The 11,407-nt window shown below is 40.3% G+C and overlaps 1 protein-coding gene across 1 annotated transcript in view; it reads right to left on the bottom strand.

Moving 5' to 3' along the window:
• lhfpl2a (LHFPL tetraspan subfamily member 2a) overlaps positions 1-11,407 on the bottom strand; it is a 145,901-nt gene that overhangs the window by 57,231 nt on the left and 77,263 nt on the right. The window lies entirely within an intron of this gene.

The following is an 11,407-nucleotide window of genomic DNA, read 5'->3' as shown; positions in this document are numbered from 1 at the left end:
TCTGTACAAACATCTGAATGACTTTTTCCATGTCAGACTATTATTGTGCTATCATGTGTTTGTGTGGACACTTCCTGAAGCAGACTTAATACTGATATACCTGACCCTTAACCCCACAAGTGTTGACACACACACACACACACAGAGTGGAACAGAGAGAGAGCGCCCCCGTCTGTACAGCAGATGAAGTGTGTCACTGTAATGATCATCACACATTCATTTAGAGCACAAAAAACACAACACCAGAGGTGTTCAAACTAAGGTCCACAGAAAATATACAGAGGCAAGAAAAAGTATGTGAACCCTTTGGAATGACCTGCATTTATGTATTAGTCTAAAAAATCTGGTTTTGAATATTTAAGTTACAATAATGAACAAACACAATCTGTTTTAACTAATAACACACATTATTGTATTGTTCTTGCACATATTGAATACTTCATTCAAACATTCACAGTGTAGGTTCGAAAAAGTAAGTGAACCCCATAAGCTAATGAGCTCAGCAAAACCTAATTAGAGTCTGGAGTTGGCAAACCTGGCATTCAATTAATGAAATGAGATTGGAGGTGTGGGTTAGAGACACTTTGACTTATAAAAAGCACTCAAACATTTTGAGTTTGTTATTCACAAGCATCTGCTGATGTGGACCATGCCTCGAGAAAAAAAAAAAAAAAAAAAGAGTTCTCAAAAGGCCTACGATCAAGAATAGTTAGTTACCTTGCATAAAGCTGGAAATGGTTACAAAGTTATCTTGAAGAGTTTAGATATTCATCTGTTGGGGTCTGGGTAGCTCAGCGAGTATTGACACTGACTATCACACCTGGAGTCGCGAGTTCGAATCCCAGGGCGTGCTGAGTGACTCCAGCCAGGTCTCCTAATCAACCAAATTGGCCCGGTTGCTAGGGAGGGTAGAGTCACATGGGGTAACCTTCTCGTGGTCGTGATTAGTGGTTCTCGCTCTCAATGGGGCGTGTGGTAAGTTGTGCGTGTATCGTGGAGAGTAGCATGAGCCTCCACGTGTTGTGAGTCTCTGCGGTGTCATGCACAACGAGTCACGTGATAAGATGCACGGATTGACGGTCTCAGAAGCGGAGGCAACTGAGACTTGTACTCTGCCACCCAGATTGAGGCGAGTAACCGTGCCACCACGAGGACCTACCAAGTAGTGGGAATTGGGCATTCCAAAATGAGAGAAAAGGGGATAAAAATAAATAAATAAAAAAAGATATTCATCTGTCCACAGTTAAACAAACTGTCTATAAATGGAGATGATTTAGTACTATAGGTACTCTCTCTAGAAGTGGCCATCCAGCCAAGATGACTCAAAGGGCACACCGCAGAATGATCAATGAGGTAAAAAAAAAACCCTAGAGTGACAGATAAAGACTTGAAGGAATCATTGGAACTGGTTAACATCTCTGTTCATGAGTCTAATATACAGAAAACATTAAACAGGTATGGTGTCCATGGCAGGACATCACAAAGGAAGCTGCTGCTTTCCAACAGAAACATTTCTGCACGCCTGAAATTTGCCAAAGACCATCTTGACACTCCACAATGTTACTGGGAAAATGTTTTGTGGACTGATGGAACTAAGGCTGAATTATTTGGGAAGAACAAGCAGCACAACGTATAGTGTAAAAAGGGCACCACATACCAACATGAAAACATCATCCCAACGGTGAAGTACGGTGGAGGGAGCATCATGATTTGGGGCTGCTTTGCTGCTTTGGGGACTGGACCGCTTTCCATCATCGATGGAAAAAAGAATTCCCAAGTTTATCAAGATATCCTACAGGATAATATCATGGTGTCTGTGCACCAGCTGAAGCTCAGTAGAAGTTGAGTGATGCAGCAGGACAATGACCATAAACATCGAAGTAAATCCACTACAGAATGACTTCAAAAAAAGAAAATCCACCTTTTGGAGAGTCCCAGTCAGAGCCCAGATCTTATCCCAATAGAGATGCTGTGGAATGACCTCAAGAGAGACGTTCACACCAGACATCCTAAGAATATGTCTGAGCTAAAGCAGTTCTGTAATGGTCCAAAATTCCTTCTGAACGTTGTGCAGGTTTAATCCGCAGATACCGGAAACACTTGGTTGAGGTTATTGCTGCCAAAGGAGGATCGACCAATTATTAAATCCAAATGTTGACTTACTTTTTCTTGCCACCGTAGATAATGTTTTTTTTGTTGTTTTTTTTAAGTTAATTTGACATTACTACTTTTTCATTCTGCTTTCTAAAGACTAATAATCATATGATTAATCATGATTATTTAATTTGATTGACAGGCATAGTTTTATCTCTTCACTGTCACCTTTAGTATTGTATGATATTATTTCCTGTAGAGCTTCTTTGGAACAAAACTAGTGTGAAAAGCACTAAACACATGAATTTGAATCGAGTTGAAGATGATTTTCTTCAGGTTTATTTTACATCCAACATTTCTCTAATACTCGTACAACTGTCATATCTATCAGTGGCAGAAATAGTGATAGTATTATGTAAGGATGCCATTCTGAACGTGGCCTAACAGAGTAGTTGATCAGTTGCAGGCACGTGCTGTGGGTATTGAGACTGGGCAAGCATCAAAGATTTTTAATACACATTATTAAACGCTGTGCCCAAAACACATTATACGGGTGAGTGTAATGTCGCGGAAATGTTATTGATGTAAATTATTGCCTCAGAACTCACCAGTCAACGGAAACAATTATGTCACAGTGCAAACTTCATGACCAAACTGTTTTAAACTCAGGACAGTAATATTGCTCATATCACACAAATTAAAGATTGTCATATATTGAGCTGAGCACGTTTATGTCCATTAAATCATACAATGAACCATAGTGTCAGAAGAGCTTGTTTTGACATACAACAAAAAGAAGAAGAAAAGATTGGCAGTTACTAGTTTCAACATCATAGTCCTCACACATTACACATCCCACAGTTTAGAAACACTGCAATAGAGTGCAACAGTCTGGTTCCAGAAGTAAGAATTGATTTACAACATTAACTTATAAACCGTTTAAAGACAGACCTACAATGAGCTACGAGGTTGTTCATCGATGTTATATGCTTCCGTTGAAGCCATCTGTCTGAGCTATCTTGATAAAAATCATGTTTTTTTTGTAATTAACATTTTTTATTGATTCAAAACGAAAGCACAACAGAGAAAAACACAACACCGAATCAATATTTAACTTTTAACACTCATTAACATCCCTCCCCAAACACCAACCCCACCCTACCCCAAAGAACGCCCTTGTGGTCACATAAAATAATACACACACACAAACAATAAAATAAATAAATAAATGAATAAAAATATATAATAAATATACATAATTAAACTAAACATCTCCCTCCTCATCCCTTCCCCTAGAGTCCTCCAAAACTGCCAAATACCTACCCCACTTCCTGAAAAATAAGTCCTCCCGCCCCAGCCATCCATCTATCATCTTCTCATAAGCCGCCACCCTCCCCATCTCCGCACACCACTCTGGAAATGGTGGCGCTCCGTCTGACTTCCATCCCCTTAAAATAATTTGTCTACCGATCATCACGCTAGTCAGAACACAATTTTTGTATATATTTGTCACCCGAATTTATAACTTCCCCATCGCCCAAAATGCAAAGTCTGGGGCAAAGTAAAATTTGAGTGTCCAGAATGTCACACAAATAATTCTGAATCTTTAACCAAAAATCTTGGATCTTAACGCATCCCCAAAAAACATGGGCTATGTCTCCAACTTCTGATTGGCATCGCCAGCATGTGGGTGTGTCTTTAAGACCAAGTCTGTATAATCTAGTGGGGGTCCAATAAAATCTTTGTAAAATCTTAAATTGCGTAAGGCGAACCCTTGCATCTCTAGATGCAGACTTGACATTTTTCAGAATCTTAGTCCACACTCCCTCCTCCAATACCAAATTCAAATCTTTCTCCCATAATTTCTTAATAGAAGTTAAAGCTCCGTCCCCCAGACTCTGAATTAACAGGGAGTAATACACTGATGCCTCATGACCTTTTCCAAAAGCAGTAATCACCTCTCTCAGAGTATCTGCCTCCTCAGGGGGTGTGTGCTACTCCCAGAAATAGTACAGAGCAGGTGGCGCAATTGTAAATACCTATAAAACTGAGGTCTGGGGATCCCAAAATGTTGGACCAAGTTTTCAAACGATCTCAACACACCACTTTCATATAGGTCACCGAGTGTATCCACTCCGGACAGCAGAAAGGGGACTTGCCAATACATAGTCTTGGGTTCTGCCATATACTCGAGGCAACATTTAAATAAATGTCCGATTTAAACAATCTGGACACTTTAGTCCATACCGAGTGTAAATGCGAAATAATGGGGTGTAACTTAACTTTTCCAATTAGTTTGATAGAGATGCTTTGTAACGGCGAAATAGGGGCAAGAACTGCCTGTTCAATAACAAACCAGGGAGGGGATCTCTCAGGTGGAAGTGACCAATGAGCCTAATGTCTGAGACTGAACACATAGTAATAAAACAAAATCTTGGGTAGGCCTAGCACACCTTTGTCAATTGGCCTATGTAACTTATTGAAATGCAATCTGGGATGTTTACCATTCCAAATGAAGGACTTCACTATGCTATCAAATTGCTTGAAATAAGAGAGGGGGACATCTACAGGGAGAGATTATAGCAGGTAGTTGAATTTTGGAATACAATTCATTTTAATAACATTAACCTTCCCAATCATAGATAAATGTAATGAAGCCCACCTGCTAACATCACTCGAAAATCTTTTTAATAAAGGGTCAAAATGAACACTAACTAAATCACACAAATTTGCTGGGAATAAAATCTCCAAATACTTAATGCCCTGTTTGGGCCACTGAAAGGCGCCCGGCTGGAAAGCCGTTACTGGACAGTACGCTGTCAGAGACAAAGTTTCGGATTTAGACCAATTAACCAATTAACTCTGTATCCTGAGAACTTGGAAAAGGCAAGGCAAAGATCTAGTAGGTTCAGAGACAAATAATAAAATATAATCTGTGTAAAGCAGAAGCTTATGTGCCACACCTCCCTTCATCACCCCTGGAAAATCATCTTCCTTCTCGGCTGCTAATGGTTCCAGGGCAAGACAGAACAATAAAGGGGAAAGAGGGCAACCCTGCCGAGTGCCCCTATACAGAGTAAAATAATCTGAAATTAATCCATTTGTTTGTACCGCTGCTACAGGGTGTTTATAAAGTAATTTAATCCAACCAATATATGTACTCCCAAATCCAAAATCTTAAAAAGATAACCCCATTCTACCATATCAAAGGCCTTTTCGGCATCAAGTGAGATGGCAGTGACTGGAGTCTGATCATTTGCCACTGACCACATAATATTGATTAGACGCCTGATGTTATCAGAAGAGCTACGGCCCCAAATAAACCCCACCTGATCTATATGTATAAGAGATGTCATAACTTTACTTAATCGATTAGCCAAAATTTTTACATCTAGTTGGATCAGGGAGATTGGACGGTAACTCTTACACTCGCTTGGATATTTGTCCTTTTTAAGAATCAGACTGATCCGGGCTTGTGTCATGGTTGGAGGAAGCTTTCCATTCTTTAATGATTCAGTACAAACTTCTAACAAAAGTGGAGCCAGTTCTGTAGCATAAGATCTAAAAAATTCTGCGGCAAAACCATCTGGCCCCGGAGCCTTGCCAGTAGGTAGGGACTTAATTACCTCGTCAAGCTCCTCCAAGTTTATCTCAGAATCAAGAGAGTTTTTTTGCTCAGTTGTCAATTTAGGGAGTTCTAATGGTTCCACAAAGTTCCTAATATCTTCATCTGTAGACGAAGACGTGGAACTATAAAGATCAATATAGAATTCTTTAAAGGCATTATTAATATCAATGGTTGAAGTAAATATTTCACCACCAGCAGATTTCACTGAGGGAATGATAGAAAAAGACTCTCTCTGCTTTATATATCTAGCCAAAAGCTTCCCTGCTTTGACCCCGACTCAAAGTATGACTGTCTTGCCCTGAATAACCAAAACTCTACTTTCCGTGACAAAATAGTATTATATCTGTATTTCAATCGGGTCAGTTCTCTGAGGCCATCAGCTGACATACGGCGCTTCAGCTCTGCCTCTGCACTTTTATTATTTCCTTCCAACTCCACGAGTTCTCGTGCTTTGGATTTTTTGGTGAATGAGGCATACTGTATGATCCGGCCCCTGAGAACCACCTTAAGTGCCTCCCAAGCCACGCCCACAGAGGATACTGAGGACCAGTTGGTCTCCATATAAACATTGATTTCAGTCTTTAACATTTGCTGGAAATCAGGATTTTGCAAAAGGGATACATTAAAGCGGCAACTATATGATTTATTTTTCTCCATATGTGGAATCACCTCTAAACTCACCAGGATGTGATCTGAGATTAAAATGTTTCCAATTGAGCAAATCAACAACAGATGAAATGAGGGACTTAGATATAAAAAAAAAATCTATTCTAGAATAAATCTTATGGACTGATGAAAAAATTTATAGTCCCTACCGGATGGGCTCAAAAGTCTCCAAATATCTGCAAGACCAAGATTTTTACACATCCTGTGAAGCGTCAGTGTTGCTCTAGGGGGCTTACACACTTTTGCTTCACTATGATCAAGGACTGAATCCATCAAAAGATTAAAGTCTCCTCCCAATATTATATCATGAGGGGTGCCAGCAGTTTGCAACATCCCTTCAAGATCTATAAAAAAGCCCTGATCATCAGCGTTAGGTGCGTAAATATTAGCAAAAATCAACCTTTGCCCCTGAATTTCAACTAAAACAATAATTACTCTTCCTAATTTATCTTTAGTCTGTTTGAGACATTTGAATTGTAGATGTTTACTTATCAGTGTAATGACTCCCCTGCTCTTACTTGAGCTAGCACTAGAAAAAACATGTCCACCCCATATCTTCCCAAATTTTTCAGCTTCCTGTGGGGAAAGATGCATTTCTTGAAGAAACACTATTTCATACTTCTTACATTTAAGAAAATAAATAATGTTCCTTCTTTTTATGGGGTGCCCTAACCCATTTATATTCCATGTGGAGAGAGATAGTACACTCTTATTAACAACTGACATATTGATATAATAAAAAAAAAATAGTGTGTGAAAAACAAAATTATACAGACCACATTCCCCATTAGTGAAACAATCAACCCCCGAACTTCCCCCCGAACAAAACAAACAGAAAAAGAAAAACGTGCGCATTAACCCCACGCACGACAGCGCCAACCGGCGACAATCCCTCTAAACTCAAAAGGTCCATGAACGCCCACGAGAGCCCCACGACAACTTTGCCATCGGATTGCTCAATTTTGCTCAAAAAAAGGCAAAATTACGTAACAGAAAATACTTTGTGAAATAAACCCAGTCAATAGGAAGAATGAACACAAAGAATGTGTAGATTCATTCACAGAACTGTTTTAAAGATGTGATCTTCCACAAAACAAATTCCAGCTGACATAAAACCGTTCAGATTCCTCGGACAGACAAACGAATGTTCAGTGAGCCAGCTGTTATGAGTTCTGCGGATGTCGTAATCATTCCAATGTCCCGTAAAAAAACTCAAAACAAACTACATCCAGCAGGAGGAATAAGCACGAAGAACGAACAGGTTAATCCACAGCTGATCCAAAAGAGTGTTATTCAACAGAACAAGCTCCTGCCACTAGGAGGAACCAACACAAAAAGAAACAAAACCGGCATCCCGGTTCCCCAGATGATCGAGTCAATTCACTCAGAGGCTGCATAAACGTATATACTATGACTTACACAATCCGTCAGCTTTATAAAAGACATCCTTTGTGTGAGCATGTAGATATTTTGCGCTCATCCGTAGTATCCACTCTCAATCTGTCCGGGAACATCAAAGCAAATGTAATCTTTCATCAATGCAAAAGTTTAAGGAAAAGTGTTATTCACAAAACAAGCTCCAACCGCTCGGCAGAGCCAACACAAAAAACCCAAAATGTTGCCCAGCTTCCTCAAGAGTAAGTACAACGAGTCAGGCCCACTCACATGAGAAACATCCAATGGTTTACTCAGACATTGATTCTATAAAAGACATTGCCTGATTTGGACTTGTAAATACTTTGCGACCGACCTTCGTTTCTATTCTCAGTTTGGCCGTTAACATTAGAGCAAACGAGATCTTTTTCTGATGTAAGAGTTTCTTACATTCCTTGAACCGATCGCGTTTCTCTCGTCGAGTTCGCAAAGTCCGGGAACAAGAAAATATTATGGTTCTTCCAAGAAAGCTTCCCTTTGCTCCTCGCCTGACGCAACACAAGATCTTTATCGGATGATCTCAGAAATCTGGCCAGAATCAGTCGGGGCCTATCTCCCTCAGCAGATCTGTGAGCTGGCACTCTGTGAGCTCGCTCGATTTCCAGCTTGTGGCCTGTTATGTCGAGCAGACTCGGGAAAAGCTCGTCCAGGAATTTCACCATATCTCTGCCCTCCTCAAGCTCAGGAATTCTAACAATTCGAACATTATTCCTGCGGCTTCTATTCTCAAGATCTTCAAGCTTTTCAAGGAGATGTTTCAGATCAACTTTGGTCGCGGGCGGATTAGCGGTTAATTCCCTCTCTGAAGATTCCAGAAAATCGATTCATTTTTCAACATCAGTCACTCTTGTACCTAACTCAGAGAATTTTTTTCGATCGACGTACTACAGCGAGATCCTCCAAGTCAGCAAGAATCTTCGTCAACATCACCGACATGTTGGACAACTGACGCTGAATCTCCTCTCCCGCCGCACCATCCAAACCGAGTCCCCAGTCTGTAGGCCTGTCGGGGCTTTCATCCTGAACACGTAAGTGTCTTTTAATGTCTCCAGAGCCCGAGGATTTTGACATCTTTGCCATGTTTTGCAACAAAGGACAAATGTGTAACTGGGTGTAACAAATTTCACCAGATTATAACATGAGAATAATCAAACATTCAGCAAAGTGTGCAGAGCTCATCGCTCACACGTCTGCTCCTTGCATGGCGTCACTGGAAGTCCCTAAAAATCATGTTTGATAGCAGAATTCATGGTAAACAACTACATTACCCATGATGCAGCAGAGAAAGATCCACCAATCAGAGAACCACGTCCAACGAAACCCACGAAACGTGTCTCGGAGTGACCGCCCACTCCCATGATGCACTGTGAATGATATATTGTTTCAATACTTAAAATCAACAACCTAAAATCAATAGTTTTATATATTCCCATCGGTTTTTATTCAATGACATCATTCACAATGCTTCATGGGATTGTAGTTTGTGACCGATGAAAGACGGTAAGTACACAGTCTTGTATCTTTGTCTTTATGTCTGATTTTCAAATACTTTTTTGCCTCAAAACAAAGTTCATGATGTTGTGATTCTCCTCGGAGCTGGTTGGTTTGGTTCATGGCTCACAACTCTTTTATGAAGGATTTTATTAAAAGTCTATGGAAGAAATCAATGGAGAAAATACTTCCGGAACAGCTGAAAAAGTGTGCGGTCACTGTTGTACTCTATGGACAGCATCAATGAACTAATCTGACCACCAAAGACAACAGTCTTAACCTGAATGCACAAGGCAAATGTAACGTAGACACAGCAGTCTACATTCCTTAATATTACAACATAAATATTATATTATAATATAAACAGACACTGCACCCTAACGTTAGAACTATAAAACAGACATAACACAAGAAGGATCGCCTCAATCCGGGTGGCGGAGGACGAATCTCAGTCGCCTCTAAGACCATCAATCCGCGCATCTTATCACGTGACTTGTTGAGCGCATTACCACGGAGACATAGCACGTGTGGAGGCTTCACCCTATTCTCCACGCACAACTCACCACGCGCCCCACCGAGAGCGAGAACCACATTATAGCGACCACGAGGAGGTTACCCCATGTGACTCTATCCTCCCTAGCAACCGGGACAATTTGGTTGCTTAGGAGACCTGGCTGGGGTCACTCAGCACACCCTGGATTCGAACTCGCGACTCCAGGTGTGATAGTCATAGTCAATACTCGCTGAGATACCCAGGCCCACGATAACACTGATTTTTAATAAACACATTAACCTACCTTCACTTGAACACAAAATCCATGCGTCTCTCCTTGCGAATGAACATCTCCGTCACTTTGTTGTAAAAGTCGCCCAGTTGTTGAAGCCTCTCTTTCTCAATTTTTAATTTAAATTTACTTTGCCAAATCTGCATAGGTCATTGATGCTTACACTATATCCATTTTAGCGCCTAACGCTTAAGTTGCGTGAACTTGAACGTGTTGATGCAAAACTAAAACTGTGTGTGTGTGTGTGTGTGTGTGTGTGTGTGTGAGGGTTAGGTTTAGGGGTAGGGTTAGGGTTAGGGGATAGAATCTATAGTTCATTCAGTATAAAAATCATTATGTCTATGGAGAGTCCTCATAATGATAGCTGCACCAACATGTGTGTGTGTGTGTGTGTGTGTGTGTGTGTGTGTGTGTGTGTGTGTGTGTGTGAGTGTGTGTGTGTTTAGGGGTAGGGGTAGGGTTAGGGGATAGAATCTATAGTTTGTACAGTATAAAAATCATTATGTCTATGGAGAGTCCTCATAATGATAGCTGCACCAACATGTGTGTGTGTGTGTGTGTGTGTGTGTGTGTGAATAAAATGGATATCACTATATCAAAAAAAACTGACAGAAATTACAGAGTGAGACTCTAAAACATCCTCAGTGCAAAACATACACACCCACTCACACCCACACACACACACACACACACCACACACACACACACATGTTGGTGCAGCTATCATTATGAGGACTCTCCATAGACATAATGATTTTTATACTGTATGAACTATAGATTCTATCCCCTACCCCTACCCCTAAACACACACACACACACACACACACACATACACACACATGTTGGTGCAGCTATCATTATGAGGACTCTCCATAGACATAATGATTTTTATACTGTATGAACTATAGATTCTATCCCCTAACCCTAACTCTACCCCTAAACCTAACCCTCACACACACACACACACACACTCACACACACACACACATGTTGGTGCAGCTATCATTATGAGGACTCTCCATAGACATAATGATTTTTATACTGTATGAACTATAGATTCTATCCCCTAACCCTAACCCTACCCCTAAACCTAACCCTCACAAAAAACTTTCTGCATTTTTACATTTTCAATAAAACATCGTTTAGTATGTTTTTTAAGCAATTTGAATTATAGGGACACTAGAAATGTCCTCATAAACCACATTTATAGCATAATACCATTTAAACCTGCTCTCACACACACACACACACACACACACTCTGAAAATAAATTTTTACTATATAAAGTTTGAAATTGCAAAATGTTACT

Source organism: Myxocyprinus asiaticus, chromosome 38 (assembly GCF_019703515.2).
Source record: "Myxocyprinus asiaticus isolate MX2 ecotype Aquarium Trade chromosome 38, UBuf_Myxa_2, whole genome shotgun sequence".
Lineage (NCBI taxonomy): Eukaryota > Metazoa > Chordata > Actinopteri > Cypriniformes > Catostomidae > Myxocyprinus > Myxocyprinus asiaticus.
The sequence above is the reverse complement of the archived record's forward strand: the minus strand, read 5'-3'. Positions and strand labels throughout refer to the sequence as shown.